The sequence below is a fragment of the Pteropus vampyrus genome, unplaced genomic scaffold (genome assembly GCF_000151845.1).
Source record: "Pteropus vampyrus isolate Shadow unplaced genomic scaffold, Pvam_2.0 Scaffold194, whole genome shotgun sequence".
In the NCBI taxonomy this organism is placed as follows: Eukaryota; Metazoa; Chordata; class Mammalia; order Chiroptera; family Pteropodidae; genus Pteropus; species Pteropus vampyrus.
Genome location: NW_011888975.1, coordinates 948814 through 960923, shown reverse-complemented (window position 1 = coordinate 960923; position 12110 = coordinate 948814). Strand labels below are relative to the sequence as shown.

The 12110-nt window shown below is 44.6% G+C and overlaps 1 protein-coding gene across 2 annotated transcripts in view; it reads left to right on the top strand.

Moving 5' to 3' along the window:
- The window catches only part of DNM3 (dynamin 3), a 412790-nt gene that overhangs the window by 228942 nt on the left and 171738 nt on the right, over positions 1 to 12110 (top strand). The window lies entirely within an intron of this gene.

The following is a 12110-nucleotide window of genomic DNA, read 5'->3' as shown; positions in this document are numbered from 1 at the left end:
CCTTATTTCCTGAAGAGCTAACAGTATCATATGGAAGTGCCCATCCATATACTTAATTTCAGTGACGTTAGAAAACTTGTATTATTTGAAGCCACGTGGGTGATATATACATAATAAGTACAAATAAGAGACAGGAGGAAAGAGACTCCTCTAAGAACTAATAGTGAGAAAGATTTCATGAAGGACCTGGGAGCTGACGTGTACTTTTCTCCCATTTTATTATGAAAATTTTCAGACATTCAAAGGTGAAAGAATGTTGCAGTGAGGACCAGCATGCCCTCTACCACTACCACTGAGATTTGATTATACTCGCTTGATCATAAAATACATCACGTAAGATATATTTTAATGGTATGTGAAACTTGGGCAGGTCCAGCTGAAAAAGTCAATGTGTGCTCAAGTTTGAGAAGAGGTGAAAACAGATTTTGTGGTAGGCGGCCCCAGTAATCTCGCTACACACCCTTGCATAATCTCCTCCCATACTGTACCAGGATTGACCCGTGTGGCTACGGGAGGTTCAGTACCATCTCCCTTGCCTATCAGCGCAAAGATGTGCACGTCTTAATCCCCAGAACCTGTAAATGTGTTATCGTATATGGCAGAAGGAACTTTGTATACGAAATTTGTGAATAAGTTAAGAATTTTGAGATGGGGAGATTATTTTAGATTATCTCGGGGAGTCTAATATAATCACAGGTCCCTATCAGAGAGAGGCAGTAGGCTTAGCTTTAGGGAGTAGATAGAAGGATGGAAGAGAGGTCAGAGAGGAGAGAGGATGCGATTTTACTGGCTGTGAAGGAGGGGGCCACAAGCCAAGGAATGCAGGTGGTCTCTAGACGCTGAAAAAGACAGGAAATGGATTCTCTCCTAGAGTCTGCCAAAGGAATGCAGCCCTGCTGACCCATTTCAGACTTCTCATCTCCAGAACTACAAGATAACAAGTTTGTGTTGCTCAAAGCCACTAAGTATGTGATAATTTGTTATAGCGGCAATAGGAAACCGATACAGTAACCAACAGATGTGGCAGAAACGAGGGCAGATGTGGCATATCACTTCCGAGGCAATGAGATTACACAAGACTGCAGCTTCTGCCTCGGGCTGTCTTTATTGGATCACTCACTGTGGGAGAGCCCAGCTGCCATGTCATGTGGACAGCCTAGGAGAGGCCCATATGGCCAGGAGCTGAGGTCTCCTGCCAGTGGCTGGCACAGAAATGAGGCCTGTCAATCACCATGTGAGTGTGAATGTGGAAGCAGACCCGCCCCCCCCAGCTGAGTCTTCAGATGGCCACAGCTCCAGCTGGCAGCATGATTGTGACCACGGGATCACCCAGCTAAGCCAATCCCAGATTCCTCACTCACAGAAACTAGGAGAAAAAAAATGTTTATTATTTTAAGCTGCTTAGTTTGGGGACGATTTGTCATACAGCAAAGGGTACCTAATACAGAGTTGAAATGGCAGGTTGAGAAGAGATCGTGGAAGGATTGAAAGCTATACTAACTTCTCACTAGGGAAGCTTTGAAAGGTGTTGATCTGGGAAGTGACCAACGCAAGATAATAACAAGACTTATCTGTTTGGATAAATCAGAGAAGGGGAGATTGGAGGGAAGAAAAATAGATGTAGCGACATTGGAGACAGAGGAATGAGGCGGAGCGATGGGAGCCCGTGTCCAGGCCGCGGAGAGAGGAAGGGGAGGGGAGCGCGAGGCCAACCTGCCGAGGAGACGGTGGGAACTGACCGGGGAAGACGGTGTGTTTAGGGTTTGAGAGCACAACGGTGTAATTCGGAAAATGCGCTATTTACTGTAAGAACTAATTTTTAAAAGTTTTTTTCACTCTGAAATTGAGTTGGATGAGTGAAAATGCTCAAAAAGAAATTCAGGATAAAAGACTTCATTTCCAGCCTGTGGGGCTTAGGCATGTAGGGTGAGTGAGACACGAAATCGGGGCCTGAGACAGGAAGAGGAAGGGATGGCACAAGACACGTAACTGCACGTATGCAGCCCCATACTCTTCGGCTGGAAGTGTTTTTACATCCAACCGAGAGAAAATGCTGAAACGTGGTCTTGGTGCCAGCGAGGGTAAAACGAACTGAGAAGTACGTTCCTGGGGTCTTCCCGAAAGGATCACACATCCTTAGCATTGCCGTGTGCTAAACACCGTAATTATTGTCACGGGATTGTTTTCTTGTCATGTGTTTAGTGTTCTCACTGAGTATGTTAGTGAGATGAAAGTAAAAATTATTTGATTCCAGGCCCAAAATATTAGTGATGAAAAATAAACCTAAATCTTGTAAAGGGTGTCCAGAGATCGATATATCCATCGGAAGTCATCTATTCAAAAGTATTTATTGAGTATTTACTGTGTGTTAGTGTCTGCGTGAAATGCTGAGGGTACAATAGTAATTGCATGTATTACTATCGCACTACGTATTTATCCTATTAGGGTAACATGGACCCTGCTCCCGGTGAGGAGGACATGACAGAGACGCGCGCGAGGTCGATCAGTCAGTGTCAGAGGACTCACGAGGGGTGGGAACAAACAGATGAGCAGAGATGAAGCAGTTAGAGAAGGGGGACGGGAACTAGCGGGAGCCATGACTGGGGGCGGAAAGAGAGGAGGACAGCGGGGAAGGAGGCGCACGTGTGGTTTACGGCAGCATCATGTCGATGCGAAGGAAGTGCCAGTGAGAAGAAGTAAGAATAGGTCACGGGATCCGATCATTAGTTTATCGTCAGGGATACTTAGGATTTCGTCGTCAAGACGACGGTAAAGATAGAAGCCAGACTGCGACAGGGTGGAGGGGTGGCCGTCTGGAGGGGGACTGGGAGCAGTAGAACCTAAGCCATTCTTCCGCTTTCTGGGTGTGGCTTCGCCCCTTCATGTCTCAGCCCATAAAACAGAGCAGAAATATCCATCTCTTTTAGCCTAAGATGTGAGGAGCGCGGCTGGGCGAGAGCACCCCGTAAGCCCGGGCGGTTACTGGTCGTCAGCAGTGTGCGCTCGGAACGAAGCTAGACTCGAGGGACGATTGCCGAAATAGGTGGTTTGTGGAGCCTACTTTCAGATTGTCACCTCTAATTTTGCAATAATATAAAACATCTCCCTATCTGGACCGGAATTCAGAATTTCTGTTTATTACGAGTGGTACCCGATTGTCATATGTGACCTTGGCTTTAGTGTGATGAGGTGGGATTTGGTAATTGGTGGTTTCACAAAGCCTTTCTGGCGAGGCCTGCTGGGTCTCAATTTTGACAGGTCATTACTCCCGCTAGGCTGTAATCAGATGTAGAATCCGAGATGATGATATTAATACTCTCACAGTGTCATTCAGGAAACCAAAATGAAATAATGGCTATGAACACGCTTTGAAAAGTTTAAGTGGCATGTATGCGTTATGTTTACCATCATTGTTAAAATGACTGAAAGCGTTATTCCATGAAAATAATATTACAACTGCTGAATTCCAGATGTCATTGAAAAGAGGAGATGTTGTTTGCTATGGTTTATTTCAGCTTCTATATAACTTACATGAACTTTCTAAGAAAAATATGTGTATGGGCAATCAATATTAATAAATATATATGGGTTTCAATGATGCTGCACTTAACCATTTGCATTTAGATTCTTTGTGGCCTTATTTAGTTTTGGACTTATTTTCCTCATGCAGTTCTGGAAATATGGGTTCAATCATTTAGAAAATATAACCAGTAAGTACTAGGCAAACACTGTATTTGAACTACTTTTTCGTATCTCACCTCTTAATCTTCACAACAACCTGTCAGGAGGTGTTATTACCTTTCTTATACAAGGAAACTAGGCTCTGAGAGATGAATTATTAGCTGGTTGCCCATGGCGTAGGTAGCCGGATTTGAATCCACAACCAGAGCACACAATGAGTTAGTTATAAGCTCAGGCGATGAAAATCAATTTATTTAAATAAAATATAATTGAACCTTGTAAGTATTGTACCGACATCATACTGCGTCTCCGAGTCGATGTGCATTGTTTTCGAGCCAGCACCGCTTCTGTGACCAGGCCTCTGTTAGCATGGGCACGTCACGTCTTGCCACGTAGGAAGCTCTTCTCGTGAACTTGTTACTGGTGAGTCTACATGAGCTAACTTCACTTAGTTTTGAGAACGGTAAAGAATAAACTCTTTTATATTTTGAATTTTTGATAAAGACCCAGCCCTCAGTAGAATATAAGACGGTTAGTCGTGTTCTGTGGAGTTCAGCAGTTGTCTTCATGCTCCGCTGCTTGCTTTGCCAAACCTAGCTCATTCGTTTGAGCTTCACCATCCCCTCTAAAATGGGGAAGGCTGGTGTCATCCACCTCATCTTACAGGAGAGGAAATCGAGGCTACAGGAGCGTGTGGAATTTTCTCAGCAAAGTTCAGATATATCGTAGACTGGCCTATAAACAATAGAAACTAATTTCTCACAGCCCTGGAGGCCGCAAGTCCATGGTCAGAGCACAGCAGATTCAGTGTCCAGTGACGTCTGTGCTTTCTTTCACAGATGGCATCGTCTCACTGTGTCTTCACGTGGCTGAAGGGGTGAGGGGCTCTCTTTTATGGGGGCGCTAACCCCAGTCAGGAGAGCTCCACTCTCGTGCACTAAGCGCCTCCCAAAGGCCTGCCTCCCAATCCCATTGTATTGGGAGTTAGGTTTCAATGTATGAATTTGTGGGATGTAAACATTTAGTCTGTAACGGTAGTTTTGGAAGCATATGAGACTCTCAAAACATAACTTTAAAAGAGATGCTTTTTCACCATCTCCAAGATACATTTGTTCTTTTGGCCAAGGTGATTTTAATGGTTGGCACATTTCTAGGACAAGGAGCACAATCTGTTGATGTCCTCAAAACGATCAGATGAAAACAAGGAACACGAGTGCCCCGTCATGAACCCTCCATTGTTCTCTTGGTGAATCCTCTCTTATGCTTTAAAACAGTTGAGTTTATATATACTTCTTGCTAGTAGGGCGCTCCTCTGAAAGATGACACTACTTTCTTTATGTACAATGTCAATGCCACAAAATTAAACAGCAGTGAAATATGCGGCTGTGCTTTCCTTTTAAAAGACGTGAATGTATTTCTCTATAGGGCTGTTTTGTCGCTGTCTCGCTATTAAAGCAGTGCCCAGCTCCAGGCCTGCAGACTGCTGACACAATTAATCTCCCAAATTTATGAATGCCAAAGCATGGAGCAAAATGAAAACAACTGGGAAATAATTGGACCGTATCCAGATGTGCATGTGTAAAACATCACCCCTTAACTCCTCCCCCATATCCTGTCTGAAGACAGGATTTTTTTTTTCAAAAATAAACTGGAGTTATTTGAAAGAATTCATGGTCTCTGAAACTGAACTGGCAGAGCCAGGCCGAACATAACGTGTATGTTCTCGATGCCTTTGTTTTTTAATGACTTGATTGTCGATGAACCAGTTGGCCTTATGGCTCTTCTAGGGGGCTACCGCCAGCTCTGCACTTTCCACTCGACGATGACATGTAAGGGTTTTCAAGAACGTTGATTTTCTTGAGTTGTGAGTTGTCATAAACTCTAACTTTTGGCTGTTAGAAATGGGCGGCATTTAATCGTCTAGCGTGGAGGTTGTTCAGATGGGACGTGAAGTCTGGTTAAGAGAGAAAAGAAACATGAGAGCATTTATGGAATTTTCTTTTTCTTCAGTCCAAGAAAAAACAACCAGAGGAGCTAAAAAATAAAAATTTTTTTTTTCTCTAAGATGCTTAGCTCACTAGATAAAGTATAAGAATAGAGTAATATGGACCTTGCCTGCCTGAAATTAATTAATTTAGGACGTGGCATCAGTGGGGCATGAGAAACCAGGGGACAGAGGTGCTCTGAGTGAGAACGTTTGCACACTGATGTCCAACCACCACATGTAGCTGAAATATAGCACAGATGAAGCTACCAGACGTGCTTTTCACTTAAATGTCAAGGCAACCCGATCTAACAATAAGTGCAACTATTGTTATTCAGTAAAAGCGTTTTCTCCGGAGACTTGCTGTGCTCTGTCTCTGCATGCGAACAGAACTGAGATGAGCTTACATTGCAGGGAAGCCACTCCGAAGTCCTTAAGGCAGAGCTCAGAAACACCTCCTGTCCTTTCCTCCACCCAGGGTCCCAGAGACCCTTCCCGGGGATTAGATTTCTGAGCTGCCTAGGCAGTCTCCAGATCGGGTTACTGTTTTTACTCAGAGAGAGAAAACAAAAGTAGAGAAAATTGAACTACCCAACCTTTTATCCCACTTTAGGAAGGATCAAGGACCCCGATTCTCAATGATCTTATACTTCGTTTTGAAGACAAGCATCAATGATCTAGTATCACTAAGTTGCGCAGAGTTATTCAATTTAAAGCCTAATTTTAATATTTTAATTACTGGAGATTTTCACAAAAAAGGAATTAGTTCATTTTCTCAGTTTCTTTATCAGAGGGAACTGGGTAGAGAAAGGCATCGTCCTGTGCCACATGCCAGGGTGTTAGTGAGACGCAAGGGACCAGAGGGAAAGAGAGGATGAGGTCACTTGTGGAGGAACTGTACAGACACGTGTCGCTGTCCCGTGCCTTTCTCCCCTCCACACTGTCTCCACGTCTCACCCCACACAGATGTATTTCACTGAGCCAGTGCTGGTTCCAAGTGCACATAATTTCCGGGTAAGTTAAATATACTGGTTTCACTCACCTTATGAATATATAATTTACGATTTTGAAAATGTTCTATATTATTCGAAGTTCTTTTAAGAAACAGTTAACATAAATTTTGATATCTTAAGTAAAAACTTGGTAAATAAATACTCCAGAATTATTTGTGTGGCATTTTAAGAAAACTACAATGATTCTGGGTTTCAAAACCCAAATACAGTAAACATTATGGACATTTTTTGTAAGGGGCATGCTTGGTCTGGCAGACGAGAAAACCTTCAGTTACTAAAATGGCAAAACGTATCAGTGCTTAAAATTATTGCTAATTATTTGATAATGCATTTGAACATTTTCTTACTAGATAATGAAAGCAGTGTAATAGGAATCACTAAATTAGTACTTAAAACAAACAACCGCCACCATAACGATAACAGCAAAGCCTGGGTTCTTGACTTAGTTGTACCACTTAGTACCATTTGACCTTGGGTTAGCCACTTGACCTCTGTGAGCTTACTATCCCTGAACATAATAGGGTTGGGGTCTCTATCCTGCTTGCTTTGCATGTCTTAAAGGTGCTTATGTTCATCCTTGTGTCCCTGCGAAGTCCCACCCGTACCTGCGTCTCCCAGATCAGCCCTGCTCCATGGTCCCCTGCTGAATCCGGAAGACGTGCATAGTGCTGGGCACAGAAGTCTGTCAGAATGGCACTGTGCCAAGTGCTGGGACTGCAAAGTGAATTTTGGGACGGTCCCTGGCCTCAACGAGCTCACAGTCCCTCGCTGAGAAAAAAAAGATGAATGAGAATTACCTGGAATCATTGTGCAGCTCAGAGAGGTTTGTAAAAATGACTTTTAAGAACAGGGAAAAGAATTTCCCTTTCAAGCAAGCGTATAGAAACAGCCTCACGACTTAAAGATCTCTCCATTGGAATTGGCGTTAACACCATGCGCTGGCGACTGCTAGAATGGGCAGGAGTCTCGTTATACACTTAAGAGTGGAATCTACCGTTAAACCAGAAAATGCACTAGTTTGTAGTAAGGATTTTTTTTTTTTTTTACTATTTATTCATTTTTTGTGTGCATTTGTATGTGAACCTGTGTATATTCATATGTGCACAAAATTTTTAACTATAAAGTTCTGTCCTGTAACAGGGAAAATGTCCTGTTTGGTGACCGTCGCTCTGGCTTCCATAATCCCTGCAGAGGACAAATGGAGAGTGTGGAGTGTAGGGGCGGACGCTGCCATCTAATGTAGATATGGAAATCGAGAGAACGGGCTGAGTCACCTCTTTCAGTATACAGCGCGCATGGAGTGAGCTGGGCAGATATACAGAGCTCTACGAGATCTTTTAAACTCCTCCCACCAAAGAATGTTAGAAATGTCTAAGAATCCAAATGCCGCCAAACACGCCGATGCGGGAATTAGATATATGGTCTAAATTTAGCGTCAGACAACCTGAATTATTAAGTATGGAGAACGATCACCAAATAAATATGGCAAACAGCATTACATTTATAGCAATTTAAATTGCAATTTTTTAAACAACATTCCCGCTACACAAAACCCATCTGCAAAGGTACAGCAGTTTTTTTCCCCGCAATTGAGAAGCTGGTCATTGAAAAATAGAAATTTAGAATTCATTCTGCTTACAAGTTGAGAAATTGTAAAATGTTCATTCTCTCTTCTGACCATCTCCCTCAGCACGGTATTGAGCAGCATGCTGGGGAGACCAGGGCGACACTCCGAAACTACACTCCCCCAGGCTGGGAACGGAGGGCTGGATCTCTCTCTTAGAAATTCATTGCTCTTTCTGTCTTGTCTACCGTAAAAGACAAACCCTTCTGGGAGGTTAAGTCTGGACGTGGGAAAAGAGGAGAAAGATCTTAGAATCTACTGAGGGCTGAACCTGGGCCATGGACCCCCTGCGGCCATTCTCCTTGCGGGCCTGTGTTTCTCTGTGATACAGACGCAGACTCCGCGTCTCAGACAGGCTTAGTGACCGAGTCACTCTTCTCCGTGAGAATTGTAGAGCTGAGATCTGACCCTCCAGTGGGTCTGCTTGTAAACCCACATTCTTTCCTGTGCATGTTCTATATACTATATAGTAAATTCGGTCACGAGATGCTTTCCACCTGACAACTGAGGACCGGAACAGCAAGGGCGAGCTAAGCATCTGGAATAGAAGTAGTGGTGACAAAAGATGGGACAAGAGAGCAGAGAAAGAAGGTTTGGAGAGCCTTGTCACTGAGGACAGAAGCAGCAGCTGCTCTGGGCCCTGCCCCGCGGTAGGTTCTGCTCTCTGCCTCCAGGGCTTCAGATGGACTTGGGGAGCCAAAGCGAAAAGGACATCGAAGGAAGCTTCTGACGGTCCCTTGTTTGCATCAGCAGCCGGTTGGAAAGGCCCCTTCGGCATGCGAATACCTGAAATTAAAGGACGACAGATAGGCATTTCCACTGTTGACTTTGGGTTTCCTGTTTACATTTGTTCGCTCACTGGGAAGTAAAATTGGAATGAAGAGCACAAAGGCCAGCAGACGCAAAAGGGAAGTGAGACAACTGTGCAAGCCCAGTCGTTTTTCACATTTTTACATCGAGGTTCAACCGCGGGTTTAGAGCATTCAGCGCTCTATTGGAAAGCAGTGTGGGGGGAGTGTCTGTAACAGAGCTGCACCTGATTCATTCTGTACGCTTGGCAGGGGGAAGGCCGAAGTCAGAGCCAAGTCCAGGAGAGCAGGGTCACGCCGTGTTCAGAGAGGTTCATAGCAGCCCGGCTTGGACGGAGTATTTCTAATGCGCCTGTGCATCTACGAATCATCCTTCTAGAATATTGCAGTTGTTCAGCCATTTCATGAGTTTCTCTTCTAAATGTCGTGCAAACACATTTAGATGTAGAAAAGACTACCCAATACTTTACGGTAACTCCGCTGATTTTATTATAGCTGGTTTTGAAACTAAAAATTAAATCAGATGGAAGAATGTATTGATTAGCTGTACTACCATAACAAGCTTGCAGAAATGTCCGAGAAGCCGTATTTTTATTTATTTATTTATTTGGGTCTGAGGCATTTGGCCCATCCTCCAGTGAAAACGGTTTTAATTCTGAGTGGTCTTATTACGAACACTTCTTGAATTTTCTATTGTTTTATAATTGGCTCTGCTTAATAAAACTCACTTGCAAGGTAAAGAGGCAGAGGTGGGAGAAGCAAGGAAACCAGAGCCGTTTCTCTGTAATTACAGTCAGAATGGGAATAAGCAGGAAGGTCGTTTCAACTCACTTTCTGGGAAGACATTCCAGAGTCTGGGGGATGACAGAACGACTTTTGGGTGCTCAGGGTCCAAAAGGGAGTAAGGACTTCAGACTCTTGAAGTTATTTTTGCTTTCAACCAAATTCACCTCAAAGTGCAGAGTGCATGAGTTAATTTAAACGTCGGTTACAAATTCCAAGAAATGTGGAGATGTAAACCAGAAAGACAACATGACCCAGAGCGCGGGCCAGGGGTTTGGGAGTGTGGCTGTGATGCTGACCTGGTGCCGTGCGTGTACGTCCTTCCTTCCTTTCTAGCTCTGTAGTGACACAATACAGTGTCTGTTCTGCTGACCCCCTTCAGGTAGTACCGAACCTAGATTAAATCGACCATGCTCCTGTTTTTCGGGGGAACAATGTGGAAAGACAATGTACCCTTCCACTCCCCACCCCCGCTCTTGAAGACCATATGGGGTTAGAGCCAAGTTCTAGTCTTTTCTGAGAGGTCCGGGGCTCAGGCATCTGCCTCTTTTAATGCAACTGTTGCTAGCTCCTGCCTCTCCAAAGGACTCCTTGCCCTCTGGTGATGGGCAGCCAGCTGGAGGAGTCAGAATCAGTAGTCGATGAAAGTTTGGAGGGCAGCCTTTGCCGGCCTCGAGTGTGCTCGTCCTCAACCAGCTGTTCCTGGACCACGGGGTGGAAGCCCCGGCCCTGCAGAGCTGATTCCCCCGCGTGCTGAACACATTCCCATCCGCGTCTTCTCTAAACGAGGAGCTGCTCCTGGCCGTGAAGCCACCTCAGTGGAGAGAGAAGACACCTGTGTAATCTGTCATCTTCACATCCCGCCCATCTCTGCTTCTCCTCTGAGGTGTCAGCAGGCCTCCCCAGAGGGACCTAACGATTCTATGGCACTGTGTTTTCTAAGGTCCGGTCGAAGTTTGGGGCATGTCTTCTTTTGTTCCTCCTTTGCCGACATCAGAATCCTGCCCATCTCTGCGACCTGCTGTGTTCTCCTGTCCCACCCGCCTTCCCTCGCCGACAGCCCAGGCTGATCCGTAGACCACTCACGCTTGGTGCCAACCAGAGGATGCTCATTAGTCTCTCCTTTTTTTAAGTTTTAAGCTAATCTTTTCTGTAAACTATTTTACCCGTCCACATGTACATGGAGAAGAGAAATACTCCCTGTTTTAATAAAACCTGAGCATGTGGCATATTTGCATCAAACCCGTAGCAATCATAATTACAGTTAGCGTGGAGATGGATGTCGTACCCGCCCTTGTGACCCCGTCTTTTCTTCCCTCCTCAGCAGGAACCCCTGTCCTTTCCAGGCATGGTCCATTCTCTGCCCTTCCAAACTGCAATGATCGTTTCCCCGAGTATAGATCTCATCTCTCCAGTGAGACTGTAGTTCCTTGCGAACAGAAAATAGCTTTATTCTTCTTTCGGTTTGTCCCACGGTGTTTGGCTCGGTACTCGGGGGTCCCTGATAAATGACCGCAGATGAATACACACAGGGCTGTTGGCTCTTGGTACTTCCTCGCTGTGCGGTTCTCCTCCATCTTCTTGTCCCTCAGAGATAGTTTGCATCTTTTATCAGAAATTTCGGAAGACCGCTCTCTCTCTTTTTCTATTTCTTCCCTTTTTTTCACAGAAGAAGACTCAGATTTTACTGTTTTCTATTCCTCTGGATATTCTGTTGCTTGTACCTTCTCGTGTTTCCTCCTAACAGGCATGGTTCTTAGTCCTTGTGTCTCAGTTCATTTATTTGTAGGTTCGGGGAAATAGTCTTGCCTGAGATCACCTTGAACTTTATTCAGATAGTACAAAATGTACGTGTAATATGTGATTAAGTAGGCAAATTCATTTTCTTTCCCCAAATACTGTCGCTTTACTTTATGTACTTATACACCTCAAAAATCCACCAGTTCCTCTTAGAAGCCTTGTCATTACCCCTATTTCACAGGTGGGGCAACCAAAGCCAGGAAGGCCAGCAGCAGGCGTCACCGGTAGCAGAGCTGGGAGTAAGACTGAGTCACCCGATTACTGTTCTCTTCACCTCACCAGTATGCGCTATTATAGTATAATATTAAGACCAGCAGCCACTCATCCTCTCGGGTGATTTGACATTGTTCGGAGCACTTTACACTGTCACGAACTCTTACATCAGCTCCTCCAGGGAGATGGTTCATCTTCCTGTG